Source organism: Phoenix dactylifera, chromosome 15 (assembly GCF_009389715.1).
Source record: "Phoenix dactylifera cultivar Barhee BC4 chromosome 15, palm_55x_up_171113_PBpolish2nd_filt_p, whole genome shotgun sequence".
Taxonomy (NCBI): domain Eukaryota; kingdom Viridiplantae; phylum Streptophyta; class Magnoliopsida; order Arecales; family Arecaceae; genus Phoenix; species Phoenix dactylifera.
In genome coordinates, this window is record NC_052406.1 from 11240368 (window position 1) to 11263121 (window position 22754).

The following is a 22754-nucleotide window of genomic DNA, read 5'->3' on the forward strand; positions in this document are numbered from 1 at the left end:
ACACGGCGTTCCAACGAAATCCCAAAACGGTGGTCGGCATCGCCATACTCTTCCACTCCTTGCTATTATTAGCGAGATTTGGTGAGTCAGGCCTGTTCGTTCTGTGGGCGTAGATTTCTTTCGCCTACCTGCGATCTACAAGAAGTCTCCCCAATGGTTCATTCAATCCAATGGGGAGAACCCATGAGTAGTAAAAATCAGGTGAAGGGAGGGAACCTCGGTTGGGATATCACACACAAGGTCTCTAATAATTTTTTTTCTAAAAAAAAAAGGCATCCTTGCCAAAAAAAATTGCAACATAATGAAATAAAATATCTGTACTTTCTTATGAAGCTTAATTTACACGAGTGCCTATAGAAAGCCATTCGCATATTCTATCGCTCAAAGGTATTCAGCAAATCGTCAAAAAGGGATTACAAATAAAAAGGAGCCTTTGGAACCAAAAATAACGCCACGACTATACATTTTCATGCAGAATAAAGGAGGAAAAAAGAAAGTTACATACAACTGGCAAACAAGTGGTAGATACATGCGAGATGAGCATCCCACAAAGTATTCCAACAAAAACTTGCCCTGGCTTAACAGGATTTCAGCTTGCCTAATAAATAAAAAGAAAACACAAACCGGTCAGGCTAAGAAATATGTACAAGTCTGTTGGACCTGGAAATATCGCTGCATGCTTAAAATAGAGCCGCCAAGGATCTCGGCTTTGAGAACAATTTCATTTTCTTTCTCAAGAAACCAGAAGATTTTGAAGTCCGCTCTTTGCTTGCAGAGCATTCAATGGAATCCTCCGCTGGTTCAGATATGGTTCCAGACTGAGGACATGAACTGTCAAGATAGTCAACATGCCTGACATCTCTTAAAAGATGAAGCAACTTCATAGAGCTCTCCTTCCCCTTGGCATTCCCATTGACCGATACATCAACTAGAGCTGGAATCACGCCCTCTTTCAGCACCAGTAGACAATTTGCGAAACTGTGAGTACATACAGAATGTAGGATGGTGACGGCATATTCTTGTTCTTCGCAAGTGCCAACATCAAGCAGCTCTACAATAGCAGCAAGGCATCCATTGGTTTCAGCAATCAATGCTGCAGCCTCTTCATCATCACTTAAGTTTTGCATAATTTTTAAGCAAAATAGTGCTAGTCTTCTGTCACTCAAAAGGGAAACCAGTTTTGATAAGCTTCCAGAGGATAACATGGAAGATTTTATCTCATTGTGAAGTGACAGATCACAAAAGATTTTCACAGCAAGCTCAAGAAATTCGGTGTCTTCGGAATCTAGGAATTTTATAACTGAAGAAGCAACACCAGATGTCACAATGTCAGATCTACACTTTGGAAAATGAGACAACTTCTGGAATATCATCAAAGCTTCTGTTGTTATTTCAGAATCCAGAAATGATGCCAACCACTGAAACACATCTTCACCTAAGGATGGAATTTCAACCCTGAAAAGCACACAAGCAAGAATTTTCAGCATTATACAATTGGAAACTAAAGGATCGGCGACGTGAATGTGACAAAGTATTTACAAACATCTGCAACTTGTTGCCCCTCATTCATATATTTAATTATAATAGAAGAAATTTCAATTTCGGTTACCCAAATAACTTATTGGAAGAGAAATTTACCTGCTGTTACTTCAGAAAAGCAAGAAAAAGTCGAGCTCCAGTTCTCTGTGCCTGCACATCAGACATATCATGTGCATTCTTCAGAAACCCCATCAGTGCTTCTGCAAAACCGTTGGAAAGCATAGCATAACAGGTCTCTTCATCCCCTTCCAAAAGGATCTTCACATCTTCCACTGCTTTGCCTTGGAGGTCCAATGAAAGTTCAGAGAGCCCATAAAAGAATCTCAAGAACATGTCATGGTTAAAGTTGGAAAATGATTGATACTTTTGATAGTCATCACTCCAAGAGAACAACTGCGCACATTTATCCTTTGGGTTCTCAATACCCCTAACATGAAATGAGTCTGAACAATAGCTAGCATCAGAAGAGAGAAATGATACATTGCTGTGGTCACTTTGAACTATGTAATCTCCAGTTTTGCCATCTAGTAGGGGCGCAGAAACATTTCTTAAACTTGATATGGAATTACAATGTGAAGGTTCCCAAGAGTGAAAAGCTGCAGGCGTAGACTGCGAGCATGGATCCATAATGCTAATGCCATGCTTACCGCACCAATTGGATATGAGATCCTTCATACAAGAATTTGGAATCATAGAAAGGTTTGCTAACTTCTTTTGTGTCTTAGGACATATATCATGTCCTTCATCAAACCACTTTTCTATCCATATCCTCTCATATGTTTGCCCCGGAAGCTATGACCACGGGATCAAACATCAATCTTGATGACAAAGGACAGCAGAATTCCTCAGGAGGTGCAGTAGTTCTCGATAGATCAGCTTGAGTCTCACCATGATCAGTAGGCTCATCGTTGTTTTCAGAGTTAACAGCATCACATGTAGAATTTATGCCTGGAGTCGGGCACTCATTCTGTGCATTGACATTCTCTTTGTGCTCACAAATATCAGGCCTCATTTTCCTTCCATGCTTATCTAGAAGATGCAGAAGATAGCTCAAGAGCTTCTCCTTTTTAGAATCAGGACCACGGATCTTATCTTGTAGCTTTTTGATGGCTCTTCTTTCTATCAATTTAGCTTTTGGAGACGTGATGTTCAAATTTGAAGCTGCAATCTGAAAGGCCTCAAGTTCTAAATCATCACTTGCATTAGTCTGCTGAAGTAGTTCTAACAAAGCTTCGCCAGCCTCCTTTTCCGCAGAATCAATGATAAAATTTGCATTTCTAAGATAATCAAGAACTTCAGAAATCTGTAGAAATAAATATAACTATCAGCCAATTGAAAAAAAAACTTTATTGATAACTAAAGATATCATTCATTACCATGGCAATAAGCTGAATATACAAAGAGTTGTATCACTAAAAGACCAACATGGAAGGATCTAATGCAAAACGCAGCCAGTGCCTATGGCCTGCAGATCTGACATCATCCTCCAAGGGTGCCCATTAACTCAAGCTGTGGAAACTAGATGGATGGACACACACACATGCACAAAGAAAAAAAAAATCTACACTAATGAAATGATGATTAGAATTTGACACATGAACTGACCAACACTGCCTGCTGATCAGATAAATGATAACAGAATAGCGATACAGAGAAAGATCTGTGATCCACATTGACCTGAAGAATCAACCCTACCAGCAGTTTACCATGACCAGTGCTTTAAAATACACAATCATGCTATCTCATGATCAAAATAAAGACGCCCATCATAGGAACTCCATATGGTAAAGTTCTATTTACCTAACTAATGTGCTTGAAGTATATCTCTTCTAAGAGACATGTGGATACACTCCTCCATATTTTATCAACAAAGATAGGAAGCACATAGGGGATACATATAACTCTAAGTGAAATAATGTAAAATCTATTACAGATAATTTCTTAACAAACCTGAGAAGCTAACAATGGTGGAACCATATTTTGAATCCGACATAAACTTTGATTCCATGCACTTCTGATCCTTTGACATCTTAACAAAGTTGCTTCCCCTGTTATTGCCTGAAACATTTGATAACAGAAGAAAATTTAAGACGGTGAATATTTGTACTTGAAATATTTAAAGCAACTAAGAATTTAGGATAACTTTGACATCAGTCAGAGCCAAAATATTTATCCTACAATGTTTCCTTTTCTTTCCTTTATGATTCCTTCTCTTTTGGTGGGAGGGGACTCAACCATAACTCCTCAATGACGAGGCATGTAATTTAGTGCATACTGCATAGTGTTTCTTAAGTATCCATTCAAGATTGGAATGTTGAACATGCATATGCCTTAATAGTTTTCATGATTAATTGGTAATTTATGCAAATTCAGCACTGCCACCCATAGTATGTGATGCAATCAATCCAGGATGGTTCTTATTAATTATCCCCCCTCTAGATGAGATAACATGACTGTTAATATGGTATATAAATGGGAACTGCAAAATCTGCTTTTACTACAGACATTACTTGAGACCACTATCTAATGAATAACACCATCAAATGGATGTGGTTACCTAGATAGATGCACAAACCAGAAGTGGAACAGGAATAATTAGGAAAAAATGGTAAGCAAAGAGTCATGTTGTGAAGCATGTTAAAAGTAAAAAAACTTTCTAAGCATCCAATAGCAGCATTAGGATTGAGAACTGAGATGCAAAAGAGGGAGCAAATAGTTGTAATCTTTATCCTAAAAGTTGTAATTTTTCTCCTTCAACATAGATAATTGTCCCATATCAGTACAACTTTTAGAGCTACAAGTTTGATATAAATACTCTGGCTCAATAAACTTATCACCCTAACAACACAACTTCTCCTATCATTCAATTCTATTGTTTTTTCTCATCAATACATTTGTCTGAACAAGGTACAGTCCTGTATGCGCATATAGACACTTATGCATAGCATGAATTTCTGGAAAGATACATTATGTAGTTGAAGACCAAAAAATTCTACCAGACAGGAAAATAATGAAGATCTAGGTTTTTCCAGATAGAAGTGATATGACATCTCTTTAGATGACATAAAAAGAAAGATCAATTTGCATGTATTTAGAAGTTCGCCATTACAGCATAATAGCAAGAATTCATTTAAATCCAGAGGTAGATTTTATTTTGATTAAATTAAACTTTTTAAATCAAGCAATTGAATGGAATTATCGAGAACAATCTAGAGACAGTTTTTATCAAGAATTTGACTTGGATAGGAGCCAATGGCAAAGTCAGATACATAATCTGACCCCAACCTACAGAACTACTGGGATAAGCTTTATGTTTATATTTGTTTAATTAATTAAAAAAGGATTAATGCTTAACTGTGAACTTATATAACTTCCTTTGCAGTGGATCATGTGACACAAGACAACTGAAATCTGTGGTTCCACAACAATCATCAAAAAAACTAATTTAAAAAAAAAAAAAATCCGAGTTCAGGATGTCTAAAACTATAGCATACCAAGTAGAGCTTGCTAGATTCTGCACAGTGTTGAAGAAGTAGCTTGGCCCTCTCAATTGAATTGTTTAAAGAACATAACTCCTGTATACCGGATGTGTGCCCTGGCCGAGCTGATTCTATTGCAGGAAGAATTGTAACAACACTATCCAGTATCTTTTTAAGCTCCAAACACATTGAAATGTGCACCTAACATAACAGAATTGAAATTTAAACCACAGGTGGAAAAATCAAAAGAAGCAATTGGTAAAATGAAAAAGTACAGTAAGGAAAGCAATTTGAGAAGTAAACGGCAGTGAGATAGATAAACATGGATCACTGGATCAGACATCAATCAGCAAGTAGGGTCTTTTAGAAGTACACTAGCTTCATTATATTTCACATGATTTGAGTTCTCTGATTTTCGTTTTCTCCTTCAGCTTTAGCAAACTATCAAATAACAGCAGCAGGAGAACAGTCAAGTCTATAGATAAGTTAGAGACCCTGCACAAACTCCGGTTTGACATACAAGCAGCATCAATCACTTCAAAATAGTTTAATTTTTTGACAAATAAATGATGCATTAATGAATCCATGGTTTTTCCAAATCCAATTAATTAATACTTCTCCAACAGAAACTCCAAATATAGTTATACTAACTAGTGAATTGAACAAATAAAATGACTTGACATGAACTTACATTGATCTTTATTAACAAGAAACAATATACTAAACTGCTAAATCAATCAAGGATATAATGTATGAGGTATTGAGGGAAAAATCATGACATGATAATTTACTACAGCTCAACATTCATGTTTATGTCCAAAAGATTAGTATTTACCTTTGCACCAGAAGAATTTTGCTGCACTTGCATGACTTCATTAACATCGTTCCTCATCCAATAAAAGCCTGATCTTTATCTACATATCAACAAATGAAAAAAAAACATTTTTTTAATTCATTACAAAATAAACATAAAATCGCAAGACCAAAAAGAAATTGAACAGTCACAAAGTCATAGAAACTTCAAGTATAATTATGATATAAAAATCTCGAAGTCATCAATCAGCCACCAGAACAACAATCAGTACTTATCAGTGCACAAAAGTTAATGGCCTTGATATTACCAACTAGTCAACACAAGCAATCACTATCAAGACGAAAGGAGAATCCAAGCTTGGCAAGAGAGAGACACCTTAAATTCTACAGAAATCATACTAGTAGTCTCTGGAAATTTTGACATAAGATGCATATGTACAAAAGTGTTCTTCCATCAAGGTCTTTAAGTTCGAAGAATCTCGCAATCTCAATGGATGAGAAGCAAGCCTAGATATCATTTTATCTCAGTCAGGAAGGACAGCATTGAAGTTATTTGTTATTTTACATAAACTGTTAAGCAATAAATCCAGATATCCTAGCGAATAAATAACGACTGGTATAGCAGGATATCCTGTTCTGTTTTACTCATCAATTTCTAAATTTAGTGATAAAGAAGAGAATTTATAGTCTCAGCCAGTATAATATATCAAATCAACAGATCTTGAAAATATCAATTTATATTGACCGAGGAATAGGAGCTCAAAATCACCAATAAGCCAACCAAGATCTTAGCTGAGATGAAAATCATGGCTTCTATTTTGAATCTGGTATGGATTTTATACTTCTTCAATATGTTATAATTCTTCTTGTTCAATTACACTCTTCTTTTGAACCTTCTATCAGTTCATCTTCTGTGTCGCAATTTCCAATCTTTCTGCAGTGTGTTATGTCCTCAATGTCCTTGCATTCACCTTATCATCCTCAACCATGCAACTTCATCTTATTAACCTAAACCCATCCAAGATCCCTCCCATCCCAGTCTATATCAAGGTCCGTTGTACCGGTACCGATCGGCGTAACGATGGCGGTCCGGACCAGTACGTACCGATCCCGTACCCGTCTCGTACCGGTCCGTACCGGTTCCATACTGGTTCTCCAACGATAAACTACCGGTACCGGATTCCACACTGATCCGGTACTGGTCCCAGCCGAGACCAGTACGGGCCGGTACGGCAGATTATGGTCTATATCAAAAAAATGGTAAAGCCTTCAGCTTTTCAACCAAAAGCTTCTTTATTCCATACATTTGAACCATAAAATTTGCTGAGTTTCTATTGTTTTACTAAAATCTACATTAAAGATTAGTAGCATGCATCAATACCATAACAGAGTTCGCCACCTTAAATCTTTCCAGACATGTAATCATTCATTAGCTGTGCTGGCATTCAGCTTATAAATCTCGTCCATGCCATCTTCATCGTATCATTCCAAATAGAAAAGGCAAGTTTAATTCCACGCACCCTAATGGACATGTCATCAGTTATTTCTCATTGTTCTATATTATAATTGATGTCTGCTCCATATTTTCTTATACAAAATACATCACTAGGAAACACATGTACAAAGAGAAAACCTAAAATCCTTTTTACTGGTCATGCTCCTGGATAAACTGATCACCGAGACTCCATCAAATGAAGGTACCCTTTTTTTTTAATCTAAATATTTCAACTGACTATTATAAGTCGCAGCACAATACACATTATTATAGCCAAGATATTAAGCAACACCATACATGCGGACTGTCAAGAACATGCAAGCCTTTCTTTAGTCATAACCCAAACATATAGAAAGCTACAAACAGGAGAAAGACATACCAAACTACTCCCCCGTAAAAAAAATTAAAATCCCAAGTACCAAAACTTACAAATTTACAATTTCAAAACACATATACTTCCAAAAACAGTTAGAGAAAAAACAGAGCGCTCCAGTAGAATCTTCATAAATTTAGGCAGTCTTTGTAAACAGAAACAAACCCTTCAAAACCCAGCAAACAAAGTCAACCCACATATGGATGAAAACAAGTTCTATACCAAATGATACCAAAAACGAACCTTGAGCAACAATAGTAGCATAATAGCAGTAAAATCAGAACCAGACCTTCAGAACCCGTTCTTGCGAGCTAAATTTCGGATACTTTCTTCACAAAAAGCACCAGTCCAAAACGTCGAACCGAACATCCGAGCGATCGGATTAGAACTCCGTCGCCGATAGAAGAGATACAGAGAAGAGACGATCCAATAACAAAGAGAATAGCAAGCGACGATCGCTCAGACCGATTTACGCTTAGGGTTAGGGTTCGGAGCGAAGGAGACGAGAAAGAGGAGGGGGGAGGGGGGGGGGATGGGAGTTAAAAAGGAAAGGCGAAATGTTGACGGGGGCGGCGAAGAAGACTGGAAAGCAAACGGCAGACCACCATCACGAAAACCAAATCCACGGGGCGACAAACAAACAGAACGGTGTACTCTCTCTCTCTCTCTGTGTGTGTGTGTGTGTGTGTGTGTGTGTGTCCACCGGCTGCGGTCGGGATCGAACGCACTCGTTTAGTTGGAGTTTTTAAAAAAAAACGAAAAGATAAAAAAAATATTTTTTTACAAAAAAAAATTTCATATTTATATAGAATATTTAAAATATATATTTTTATATACTAAAAATTAAGATAATTTTTTAAAGAAATAAATTTTTAAATATAATAAGGTAAATTTTTTTATTTATTAAGAACATAACAAATATTCTATATAAATATAAATTACTTTATAATCTATTATTCTTTATGATCAATAAACTAAAAAATATAATAGTAAAAACATGGTGAAGCGGGAAACGAAATGCATGCGGTAAGTATAATTGTAAATAATCTGGAGAAAGAAACAAAAGAGTTGGGAATCTTATTCTCAATCCAAGCTGAGGAAAGCATACATGTGGATATTAATTTTTATAAATAAATAGTTGTTGCTGATGCACCTGTGGAATTTCGTGACCATAAAATCTTCAAGGACAAGGGATCCGGGTGAATGGATGACGCAAAAGACCAGGTCAACAAACTGAAATGGTTGACCAAGCCAAGGCGGCGCGTACTCCCCACTTTTGTAACGGCTTATTGTACTCCCGTGAATGTAGATAATAATTAATAGTTCTTTGTCCAACCACCAAAAGCAAGTTGCATAGGCCACTTGAAGCAGCTCGAAAAATTATACTCTCCATCAGGTGCATCACACCAACCACCGCGTGCTCCATTCATCGTACATTCATCTTGATATATGATCCACGTTAAGGAAATGAGACGATTGGTATGGTGCACGGCCATATTGGTGCAAGCTATGTAGGATATAATTTTTCAACATGACGTCTTGTGTGGCGTGTGGGGCTCGCTCGATTTACCAACCCAAGCATGACACGAAAGCTGAGAGAGCTGGTCTTAACTTAGAGATAACTGCTTCCCTAATGCTGAGGGCACCATCCTGACCACAAACTGAAACCTGTTTCTCACCATGCTATCATGTCTTTCCACTTGTCTGGTTTATACATGACTCTTAATTTTCCTTGTCTTTTGCCTTGGTTGTCCTAAGTTCCTTTTGTATCATCCACCACTTAGTAATTATAATTAGAGCATAAGTAAACGTCCTCCATACGGTAACAGTAATGATGTTAACAAAGAGGTTTCTATGTCACAAGGAGCTACCTTTTATCGTTAGGTGTGGCCCAAAGCGTTTCACTCGTTTTGCCCTCAGAGCAAGCAAACTAACTTGTAGAATAACCTAATCATCGTTAGGTGGGCTTTGGCTTAAAATAGATTAGCTACACCCTGCAGTGGAAGAAATTTTCTTCTAATACTAGAAACAAATCACCAAGTGCTCCAGCAAAAGCAAACTAAGATCTCAGACGTTGATTTTTTTGTTGAAATTTGTTGATGATTCCGGGCCCGTGTCAGCGCTAATGTTTCTTTGGTTCGGACACGTGCACATTACTTTGTGTTAGTTGGGTGTGAGCTATCACCGAAGTCAAAAAGCCCTGACTTAATTGTTTTTTAAGACAGACCAACTTAATTTTTTCCCACTTTTGCAATATGATGTTTATTGTAGCTTCTCTATGGCTAACACATGCAATTGCAAAGATTTTGATAAGATATGAACCTTGTGAACCACCGTCGAGACTCGAGACAGTGGTTGGTTGATTTTTTTCCAAATCTTCGTAAAAATGCATTAAGTTATAAATTAAGATGTCTTTACTGTTTATTATCAATTCTTCTTCTTCTTTTTATTATCTTGCTGTAAATCTGTAATGGTAATTATTAAGATACAAACCTTGCTACAGAGCAAACATAAGAGCAGGGTATGAATATGCAGAAGCCTAGATGGCTGCATCGAATATATGGGATGCAAGATGCATGGAAAAGTTGATAGTGTCGTCAAGCACCATGATTAAGTGCGACATGCCATAGTTTCTAGAAGAAAATCTTTTAATAAGAGTGACAGTGGAGCATGAGCTGCTTCCCAAGAGAACAATTTGTGCAAGGATTAGGTCTTGGTGGATAGGTGCAGTGGTGCATGAACAATGTTGCTTACACATTCAATCACTTTAAGTCATCTTGTTAAATATCACTATCAAATTCGATAACCTAAGTGGTTGGCCAAAAGCATGACAACATAGTTCCAGAAGTTAATTATATCAGGGCATCATTTACGCGTAAAGTGATGCTTTAGTAATTATGTAGCATGCTGGAGTTGTAAGACCTGATCTTCGGCCTGCCAAATGTGCATAAATCTTGTATTTAATAGCTAAAAGTATATCGGCACCAAGGTCCGGCTATCAGTATACGATTTTATTATACAGAGTGCATATAAGTGTCAACAATTTCCTTTGACGACAAAACCTGAGAGGAAGAGTTGCGTCCAAGGAGACCATTGAATGGTTCAATGAAATCCTTTGGTTTCAATCATTCGGTACAACAAATTAAAGATTATTTTCTTTTATAATATATCGCTGTCTTGATTAGACAATAAACGTTATAGTTTATGGGCTGTGAAGTTGTCAGGAAACTCCCATACCTTGTTGTTTTCATCATCTTTTTTATTCTAATAGCTAACTAATAAGAAAAATATCATTTATGTAGCAATGGTCTATGATGCCAGCAATTCTGCTATCCCTCCCCACCGAGCTTCTTGGTTCCACAAAGGCTGCTTGGGTTTGGTGCAATACCTAAGTTGTAGGTGATTATAGTCTTGCAATTGGAGCGGGTGAAGGTTCGGAGCTTGTCGAACCATTTGATGGTCTAATGCAACATTGATCATATGGTAATCAGGCATAAAAATATGCATGAATGTGTTGTATTTGGCTGGTGATTCCTCTTTGGCTACTCTATCAACTTAGATGGTTGAGGAAGCATAGGAGAGGAGCTAGAAAATGAAGCTTTTGTTGAAGGTGCCAAATCACCAAGCTAGTAGAGTGAAGTTTTTTGATTGTTACATCCAGTGAACGGGTTCAACCCAACATCCAATGGGTCTAGGGGAAGAACGGTGTAGCAGAACCTTGAGCAAGACAAAAGGAGGGCATCGAACTTATGTGAGCCATTCATCTATGCCTATTTGATTGATGTGATTTGACCTTCACAAACTACCACCACCAACAACCAGGAATCTAATCCCGGAGGAGCAACACAATCTCTTCTTTATGACTTGGAATTTACTGGGATTGCAACTTGTGGATGCCTAAAAGGATCCAGATTCCGTAGCAGCATTCGGATTCTAGAAACTCCAATTAAAAATAGGAACATGAACAACTCGGTGGGGAATTCGTGGACTAGTAAAATATGTGACCGGGCAAGTGAGCCATAACCTTTCACTCCCACCGTAGACTAGTTCAAGTGCTCGGGCCCGTGACGCCGCGTTGGAGGCGAGTCTGGTCCACGCGGTTTTCCGTTGGAACGACCTTTCAAGTTTCCAACAGCAAAGATTTGGTTTAACTTGGTCTGATGGATTAATAAAGGGGTCAGGCTTGGGCACGAGTCTCTTGAGCCACTTGCCTCAAAAGGCTGAAGTCTAAAAGATGGCTACCTAATCGAGGTAATGAGTTGACCAGTCAGGAACACGTGTGAATGAAAAATAATCCATAGATTATCTTTTGAGCAATTAAATAATCCATAGATTATTATATATGCTGAGTCTCCTTATCTTTCCACTTCCATTTCTCTTGTAAAATGTTTCTTTGTCATTTTATCTCATACATCTTGATTCCTCCAAAATATATTATCATGGTGAATGTATCCAATATATATATATATATATATATATATATATATATATATATATCGATTTAAAACTGTGTTAATTTATAAAACAATATTTTGACATCCTAACTTATGCTATCTGATTCATAAGTCGAGGTTGAATCGCAAATTATAAGGCGGAACCCCACCCACTTCAAGCAATGATTAGGCAACTCCCCATTGCATTCGTCCAAGCTACGCTAGATATTCAGGTAAAAAATGAAATAGGTTCAATTTATTTTTGCCATTCTTCCATCCTTGTCCGTTCTTCTATTTTCTTGGACAAACTAAAGGTAAAGGTAGAAAGGGTCTTGTGGTTATTGCTCGAGCCAAGCTTGGTACTATTGATTAGTCTAGACTTACCCCTATTGCTGAACCGGAAGAAAATTTCTATAATTTCCGACCTAATACGATAATTTCAGTGATTCATAGTGGCTTAGATGCTTGGCTTCTCGATAGTGTGGTTGAAAGAATAAAAAGATGGTGGTGAATAATGGTTTTGAATATGTCTTGCATATTTGTGTCTCCTAAATTTTGCTATATTAGGAGTATAGGACTATGAAACATTAAAATTTATTAAACATTTATTAGGAGTAGTTTTTCTCAAAATATTTCTTATTCAAGGCCATTTTATTTGAGTCCTTTAATAACATGCCGACAGAGCTGGCAATCTGCAGACATCGCATGAAGCTTGTAAATCAAGGACTTATTAATGATCCTCGTTTACTCTTGGACTTTGAATTATTTGTTCCCAGTGCAATACATTTTATGTAATTCCTTTAATGCGGCCAATTATATACCAAGCAAGGATTGTCGAACCGGTACTGAGTGCTATACCGATCGACGCCTGGTCCAGTCCGAATAGGGCAGAACCGTCCGATTTTGTCTTGTACCGGCTGGTTTCGAAGAAACTGAGTTGGCTTGGTTTGGCCCAAATCGGACGGTACGGCCCAGTTCGGCAATTCTTGATACCAAGCATGTAATTTTGGGCTTATAACTTAAATTATTGTTGAATTAGGATCTATGAACAATCTTCCTCATCTCACTGCCAACTTTATGGAAAGTTTTGTAATCTATGGATTTATTAAATTTATTCCATTAAGAATCTGTAAATAACTCTTTTAATTGAAACAATATAGAGTGAAATGGTCAGGCTCTCCCAACTTTTATAAGGTTTGTAAAACAAAGAAGTTATCAATCATATAACGCTCAAGCAGGGGTCATGAAGTAATTTTTGCTTAGTAAATCTACATAAAGGGTAGTCATCACAAATTTCTGACTTAAAAGTGAAGCTTGTATATTAGGAAATCTTACGTAACTAATTATCCATAAAAGGGCATGTAAGTAATTTTTCCTTGACATAATCATAATATGGTTAATTTTCAGTAGAGGACTTATTAGTATCTAATATTCCAAAAGAGCCTTGTGAATAATTTCTTTACATAATCACTAAGGTTATATTTGACGGTAAGAAAATCCATACATATTTTCTATAAAAAACAAAAAAATCTAAAACTAATTATAAATTTTTAAATTATTATTTAAAATTATTTTTCAATATTTTTAACAAAAATAAGTGGCCAAAATTCTAAATTTAAAATAAAAATTTCGAATATTTTTTTTTTGGAACCAAAATATGCCTTTAGGTGGGTGAATTACCACTGATTTTATATGAATCTCAGGAACTTATTTGTGATTTAAACTTTAAATAATATTTATTGATATAATCCAATTACCACTGAATTTTATATGAATCTCAGGAACTTATTTGTGATTTAAATTTTTAAAATAATATTTATTGATATAATCCAGTTTACATATGCGAAACCTTTAAGTAAATAGAGAGCCAAGTAGGGAGTTCGAGATAATTTCCGCTTTCCAAATTTGCACACAACAATCCTTTCTGAGTTCGAACGAAGAGAGCCGAGGGTCCCGTCGTCCCTCCGCCTTGCTCTTATTCATCTGGAGTCGTCGCCGTGTTCACAGATCACAGCCGCCATAGTGAAGAGGAGGCGACTGCGTCGAACCCCTCGGCGCGGGACGATGTCGCCATTCTCAACAGTCAACACCTAAGTGCGCCTCTCCGACCCCCCCCCCCCCCCCCCCCCCCCCACCTCTCTCTAATCATCGCCTTTTGAGTGTTCGCATTTGTGCTTAATTTTATTTTGGCAGTACTTTGAGATTGAGACGATGATAATTTTTCTGCTGTGATTGGAGGAACTCTTCATAATTGTTTGAAAGATGCTACCTACGGTTTTCCTAGAATCGTGCATTTGCTGATGGTGTTGAAATTCTTTTCATTTTTCCTTCTATTGGAACGGTCATCTATCAAGAAAAGAGCTTACTTGGAATTACTGGGTGCTATGTGGATGTTGGTTGGATAAAGTTGCAGTTTTGCTTAAAATTATAAATGGCGCTAGCTTCCAATTGAAGTGAAGATAGTTTTGCTGGAGCTGAGATTAGAGGGATTCGTGTTGATTATAATTGTTTGTAGACATTGGTTCGATCAAGTGAAATATATTGATTTTTATTGGGTAAAGCCAGTTTCCAATTACGTCGCTTTATTTGGATCAAGTAAATTGCAGATATAATAATAGTTAGAAATCTTCTGCACAGCTGCAAGGCTAGGAAGTGAGTTTGAAGTCATGATCAAGGGATAGGATTGACTTCAGGGCAAATCAGATAGCACATAGTATGCTTCTTAGGAAATTGTCTCATGAATTGATATTTTCATATGCTTGTTCCAGATTCTAGTTTGTCAACGCTGCTATGCCCTTATAAAACCATTATTTGTGTTTTTAGCTGTCACTGTATTCAATGACAGATTTTAAGATGTAATTTGTAAGCTGGTACACAATGCAAAGCAAGAAGAAATGTGGCACCCACCTTATACAAATGGATTGTAGCATGTGATGGTTGTTGAAGAAACTCACAGAAATCAGAAGAGGATGGCAATATATAAAAGGCAGGATAAATTATAAGATGTAATGCTTGTAAAATAGAATTGATGGAACTCACCACGAAATGAAGTAAATTCATCACAGTACATTAGCTCATACTGAAGGATCATATAATGGCATGTTTTAATCTCCAGATTGTTCCAACCTAACATACGACTCCATACCCATATTTTGACTTCCAACCATTTTAAAACTCCACCATATCTCAAGCCTTCCTACACAGAATCTTACCTAAATATACATGAGCTTGAACCTCATTGTGAGGGCCCAACCAATTTATATGAACACCTACAAAATTTCTTCACGTGCCTCCCAAAAATTAGTATCGAACTATATGAATTTAGAACGTAAAATTTCTATCTAGAATTTGACTCCAATAGGATTGAGAGCCCTCGTTGATAAAATTTTTTTATTGTTGGCCAAAGTGGCCCCCCTTATCTGTAGCTTCTTCAGTCATCTCATGCTGTATCTTCCGTTGCAACAAAACTTTTTTTTACATAAGTTCATTGCTGGTTGCCTTTGATCTTCAACCCCTTCATGTAAGAGTCAAGTCTCCTACCATTGAGCACTAACCGCATGGACCCATAATCACATTCTTGGCATTAAGTTCACTTTTTCTATTTTGTCGGCACAAGCTTGATCTTCCTTTGACGATTATTGAATTAAATGTATTCTCATGCTCATGAACCTGACTACAATTTTCTATCCATGGTAGATGCAAGGGAATATCAGCAGTGAGCAAGGACATTATCTCGTAGAGCACTTGATATTCTTATGCCAAGGAATAAGGAATTAAGGCGTCAATTTCCCAAAAAACAGTTTTAATCGGTTTGAGTTTATCCATCAATTTTACCAAGATGAGTTGCTTGGCATGTTTGCCTCAACCCCAACGGGATGTATAATTACCACCATGTTTTAAGAAAAACCAAAATATCTACACCCTTCTTTTCTAGGGTGATGTGCTGGCCAGGCTTGACAAAGAGGTTTCATCAAACTGACAGCATTTTCAATCACATCCTAGTAAGTATGTATACCATCCCAGCTGATCCATCACTTTGGCTATGACTCAAGATTTGATGCATGTCTTCCATGGTTTAACCATGAGATGCTCCCATTAATTCTCAAAGATTAGTTGGTTAGCATGAATAAAGTTCTATGACCTCCTGAAATGTTTCAGAAACATTTTGGATTCCAAATATGATCATTTTAAAGAAAAAGGATCCAAAACAATTATGCCAATATCCATATATCATTGTTGATGTGCATGTCTGTGTGTTTTGGAAACCATGTTAGAATTTTGATTTCTGATTCCACCTTAATCATAAGCTGTCGGGCTATCACTTACTGACTCTCTGCATAAAGTGAGGCAAAATGTCAGGTCAGAAAAATGAAGTATTCTCTGCTTATGTAATTTTGAGTTCGTGAATAAATTTCAAAGAATTTCTCAACAGGGAATTTGTTATGTAGCTCCTATGTTATAGTAAAAGAGAACAGATGTGACCATTGGAATGTTTAGATCCATCCTGGCATCATTTGGGGGGGGGGGGGGGGGGGGGGGGGGGGGGAAGAATATTAAGTTGAAACCCTAGGTATATTACCTTGCACCAAACTGGTAGAAAAGAACCATTAATGAGATGAATTCGTGCCCACTGTTTGTATTACTGCTATCTCTTGACTTCTTTCACAGATCCTGCCATGTTGAGCTGTGTTTTTGGGGTGGAGGCATTTTCTAGCAGTTTTTGGAACATCAGAACTGTCATTCTAGATTACTTGGACTTCAGAATGAAATTTGGTTCTCTTTTGCAATGACAACCTTTCCATTTCTATAGTCTATGAAAACACTGGTGTTTAAACAACAGTGATCATGTATCAGATCTTAGTTCATTAGATTCTTAGAATATTTTTAATTTGTCTCTGGTGGGGCTGCACTTGTTTTCTAAGCATTATACTTGGATCAACTGATTAGGAATTTGGCAGCTACACATATTGAGTTAACAAATGTTTATGACTAAGGATGTAAATAATCTTTAATTATTAACCATATTTTCATTCACCAATCTTTTTGCAATATGATGGAAAAAGGCTTATTGGTTATGGTAGTATCATGTACTATACAGATGTTGTACAGTTACAGTTAATTATACTGGAGAGTCTTTGTGCAATTAGTACAGACCATTCTGTTTATATTTAAATCTATATAGTTAGTTTTTATAAATGCTTATGCTTGGAAAATATATGTGTCCTCAATGATTATGAATTACAAGCTGTAATATTGTTTTCTCCTTATTTGAATGTAGTTTTTTAGCTTAATTTCTTATATTTGGAAATTGCAAGTCATTACAAGACATGACATCTCTGTGCCCCATCATATGTCATTGTTTGTGAGAGAGTTTAGTGATTATCTTCCATGATAGCTGAGCTTGTCATGGTGATGAAAGAGGTAGCTAGATGTAAATTTGTGGATTGAGTGGACGATACTGATGCTCCAGGTCACACACAACCTTTAGAGTCAAACAAGTTATGGAAGATTACCAGCTATGAGTTTTTAATTTAGTTTCTCCCCTGCTATGGGCTTGATGTCTCACCAACATCCTTAGTAAATTTTTGTAGTCCATCAAGCTGTAACTTTTTTGAGCCTTAAACCTTCCAAAGCTAAATTTTTAACTCATCCAATGACTGTAACTGATATTAGCAACCATCTAAGAACTGGCTAATGATATCTTTTATCTTGCACAAAAGTTACACTTATTATTTCCTTCTGTGGAGAAAGGCACCACTAGAATAGCATAGGACGACTCATGTTTCTTCCGCGGGGATTGGACCTCCCAATGCAGCAAACGCATCAAAATGCATGCTTGTGATTATGAAAAAATTGGTATGGTATCTTAAGATTTTCCATATTTTATCTATAGTCTGATCCATGGTATCAAGATAATAGCCTTTGACTCTCTGAAAACTAAGTTTTATCGACACAGACCAAAGGGGAACAATTGGTCTTTCAGAAGGGTTACATAGTGTTCATCAATAGTAACACTATTTTGAATATTTTCAGCCCCTCCTTTATACACAATAATTGCATCATATCTTATCCAACTGATTCAGACCACATATCCATTATCAACTAAGCATACCTTTTCTGTCTGTTTCTCGACCTTTTTCAACACAGCAATACTAACAGTTGTCTATCATTTTAATGGTAAGGTTGAAGGATTCTTGTTGTTTGGTCTTCTGACTTCATACGTCTCTCAGCCTATCTCTGGGGATGTATCATCATAAAAAGACCCTCCTGCTACCTCCCTTTGGAGGATCAAAGGATTAGAAGATCGCCATCTTGCCCTTTGTTCCGAGATTCCCTAAAAAGTAGTTCTAATGGGCTGCTAGTTGTTGTGGACCAGGCAGAGGGGATTCGGTTTTACTTCTGTGCAAATTTTGGCTCTATTCGACTACCTCCAGAAACAACTTAAGAGGTCTTTGTAGAAAGGTTTTTAGACAGTGCAAACCAAAGAGTATATTGGCTATCTCCTTTCCCTTCTATTGTTATTGCAGTTATTGTAGATAGAAGACATTGGATCTTTCTGATTTGATAGTCTAGAGAAATTCCATTCAGATAGATTAGGGGTGAAAGTGAACCAGATAATATCCACCCACATCCGTTTTCATATCCGAATCTATCCAAATATGGATAGAAATTTGAGCATTCGACTAATCTCTGTATCCATATCCATATCTATCAAAGAAAAACGAATATGGAAATGGACAGACAACCATCTAATCCGTATCCAAATATCTAATTTTATTTGTAATCCTATTTAGTTTTATATAGCACCTATGAACTTCTAAGAAAAATATAGAACAATATTAACATGCTATCAACTTCATTTACCATCCACCTAGTAATATTTTTGATTCTGTAGTAATAAAGTTTGATTATCCAACTTGTATCCGTATTATATCCATACTTCTAGCATCCGTATTATATCCATACTTCTAGTATCCGATTTGTATCTATATCTATTTAAAATAAATCTGGATATGAATTTTTGCATCCGCTAATATCCATATTTATATCTATATTTGTCAAACGAAAATAATATGGATATGGATATACTGGTATCTGATCCATATCCGATTTGATTTCAGCCCTAAGATGGATAGATACGAAGACTGCCCTTGGATACCTCCAACTTGTAGGGAAGGACCGCGAAACTGAAAATGATATCAGCCTCTGGAGATAGAAAGGAGGGGAATCCACAGTCTTTGCTTTACTGGAGATGAACATGAGTTGATAAGGATTCTAAATATCAGAAGGAATGCGTATCTCAAGGACCACTTAGCAGTTAAGATTCCTGGCACTGTTGCACTGCAGTCCTTTTCTTTGGAGGAGCTGTATTCCTGGCCAATGGCCACCTAATCCACTTGTTCGACAGGATCAGCTCTTTTCATGGATCCAAACCTGCCACACCTTTGGAAAGAATGAATGATTGCCCGAGTAGGCCATCCCCTGAAGCACCTGATTGAGCTGTTTCTTTGTCCTCTTTGAATGTCAGTTATCTACACTATCTTATAACAATAATACTCTGTTTGTAAGTGGTGTTTTCTATTTCGAATGCTAAGCTCGGATGAGCGAAAGAATGATGCAGTAGTTTCAGTTTGTTATGATAATTATCTTGACTTTAGACATTATAAAGCTTGTTTTCAGCAGACGGTATGTATCAATAGTATCAATAGCTTTTTCTTGGATACGTCTTAACTTTAGACATTATAAAGCTTGTTTTCAGCAGACGGTATGTATCAATAATATCAATAGCTTTTTCTTGGATATGTGTAGTAATGTGTAGCTAAAACCAATTACATTGCAAAGAATGCTAGGTCATGATTTATTTGCAGCTATATTACACTATGGCACTAATGTATAGGAAATACAGTACAGAAATTCTAGTTATTCAGACACACTCTCTCTAGCTTGTCCAACTTCAGAGGAGCTGCTTTCATGGATCTTCTGGAGTGGGAATAAGATACAGGTTCAGCAACTTGGAGAGGACCAGGACCAGTGTGGTCCCAAGGATTGAGGTTCTTTGGATCAATATGGTGAAAGGAATTTGGGATTTCAGAATTCAGCCAACCTTTCAGGCTGAAACTGATGTCTCACTCCACAAAGATTTCATGTAAGATTCTCAGCTGATATTTTCTACACTCTAAACCTTATTTATGCACCCTATATGTTACCATCAGCTGTTTTAGATCTATTTATTGCTAGCCTGCAGAAATTTTTTTGAATATGTATGTAGACAGTGGTATCCAAGTTATGAAGGGTAGTAATTAAACCTTTCCTTTGCTATTGGGTATGGCTTATTTTTATTTTCCTCCAATTTGTTAGATATTAGGGGAGGCTAGATAAGATTTTGCTTGAAGCAATGAGATGAGATTTACAGATCTTTTTCATCCCCATGGCAAATTAGGATCAATGAGTTGTAAGCCAAATGAAGTTTGCCTAGCCTATGTAGTTGGGTTAATACATGAAGGCAGGATGAAGTTATTTTAGCCAATCGACCTCAAATATCATTCATTTATCCATTTCTAGTCATAAATATCATGAATATATTGCGAGCTAATGTTATTTGATATACGAAACCTCTCTGCTTAGGTGATGCATTTTACGAACTTTAATATTGATGATTATTTGATAATACAATCTTTTATTGTTCCTTTGTTCCACGTTGCATGCCAGCCCTTTATGACAGAACTTTTGGACTCAGAATTGGGCTCCGAGACATTTCAAGTTTGTATTGGAGGATGAGAACATAGACTCTGCTCTGATCAGTCCAGTCAACGGTTGGCCATCTGTGGAATCATATCATAAACATTCCAAGGGAATGGTATATAGCTAAAAAGCTAAAGCAATTGGTAACTACGTGTGGACCATGGGGAATAAAGGTAAGTAGAATGTGGTGTCTGGTGTGAGCTTACTCTTTCCACAAAAGTGGGAAATATGAGGGCCCAAGTTAGCATAAACCATGTTGAAGGCATGATGTCGGACGAGGTTCACCGTGAATCTAGAGTAAAATCATCTCTAGTTAGTTTTTTTTCAATCTAAGTCCATGGTGGACTTGACCCACCTAATAATTTCTCCACGGGACAAGGTAAGGTCCAGCCAAGCAATATATGTCAAAACCAAATCATCCAATTTCTGGTTGATTATTGTTAGCGTCAAGAGATGATTTCTTCTAGTTTTTAATTTTTATATTTGTCTGGATGGTAATATATATACGAAAGCCACTTTCATAATTAAGATTTACACAGGCAATCCTTAGCTTAGCTGGGTTTTTAAGTTGTTGGCATATGTCTGCATACCGAGCAAAGTTCTATCCTTGGACAAAATGTCATTTTATCCTAAAGCCCTCCTTTCTGATAATCGCATTCAAACTCCTAGTAGATGCTATGGGAATCATGCACATATTATTCAGTCTAATTGGATGTTACCAACCTCGATAACACTTTTTGTAAGCTTAGGGATAATACTCTTCAATTTATTGAAGAAAGTTGTTGATCGATCAGAATTATTCAATGGTTCATGAATTGATCAAAACTTGTAAATTACAAATTGGTGATGGTGGTGCTTCATAAATTATTCATGACCCGAACAAATTTATTGTTGTTGGTGATGATAATGATGTATCATCATTGTCTCCCTCACGCCTGCTTACAGCTTAATGCATGGATACATTATCAACCTCACAGTTTGATTTCTGTTAAAATTTTTCATGTCAAAACTATTTGAAACTTTTGATCAACTTGCTGAATTTTTTGTTGAATTGCATATTTTGCCTCTTATTAAATCATCAGTGGACGAAGAACTCTTTACCATGTTAGGAACCCCCATCCTACCTAATACAACAATCAACCATCTCAGCAATCTGCTGCAAAATAATTGCACTGCATTGAGCCTGAAACAAGACAAAGATGGGTACCATGATCTCAACCTTCCATCTAGTTGATCTTTTAGTGGAGGCCAGAAGCCAATGCTAGTTGGATCACACTGGCAGCTTGTGGTGAAACCCAACCCAAAGTACAAGGACAGCTATGAATGGTTTGGAACAAAGCATCTACTTTGATATGCTCTCTTTTTCCTTTGGGGCAAACAGCCGAGGGGAACCCACTGCTCTTGGAGGACAGCCCCCGGCAGAGCGGGTGGCCAGTCTTCCCTTTGGAGGGCCGAAAAGGACATCATTGGCTTTGCAAATCTTTGGCCGTACGGCGAGAGATCAACCAAACCTCACGAGTCATGTCCGTTTCATGTCATAGGTGACTCTCAGTGGGGAAAAAGGGTTTGGAATTTTTTTTAATTTATTAATTTGAGAAATAAGAGATGGGACAAAAGAGGGAGTAGGCCAAATCTCGTCCTCAATCCCAATCCCCTTCCTTGGATGCTGAAAAAGAGAGAGATGGGGTGCAAAAAAAGCTAAGGCTTTTCTCTAGAAAGGGAGGGGGCCAGCTAGGTTTTATTCAAATTCCCCTTGGTACCGGCATTTAGGTTTAATTCAGCTAAGTGGCAGCTTGGTACTTAAGAAAGGTCGTAATCGAGATAAGGAATACTTTATGGGGCTTTTTCAAAGTTGGAAGGACTTAATCCCAGCAACAAGA

General features: G+C 37.0%; 1 long non-coding RNA gene and 1 pseudogene across 2 annotated transcripts; one reads left to right on the forward strand and one right to left on the reverse strand.

The window, feature by feature from the left end:
- Nucleotides 1–354: 354 nt before the first annotated feature.
- On the reverse strand, nt 355–8340 carry LOC103711535 (annotated as a pseudogene).
- A 5712-nt stretch (nt 8341–14052) lies between these two features.
- Nucleotides 14053–20437, forward strand: LOC120113309. Of its 2 annotated transcripts, none has more exons than XR_005515245.1 (2): nt 14053–14226; nt 20039–20437. It is a non-coding gene; the product is annotated as an uncharacterized LOC120113309 (long non-coding RNA). The 2 variants fall into 2 exon arrangements; XR_005515244.1 differs by having other exon boundaries at nt 20044–20437.
- Nucleotides 20438–22754: the final 2317 nt, after the last annotated feature.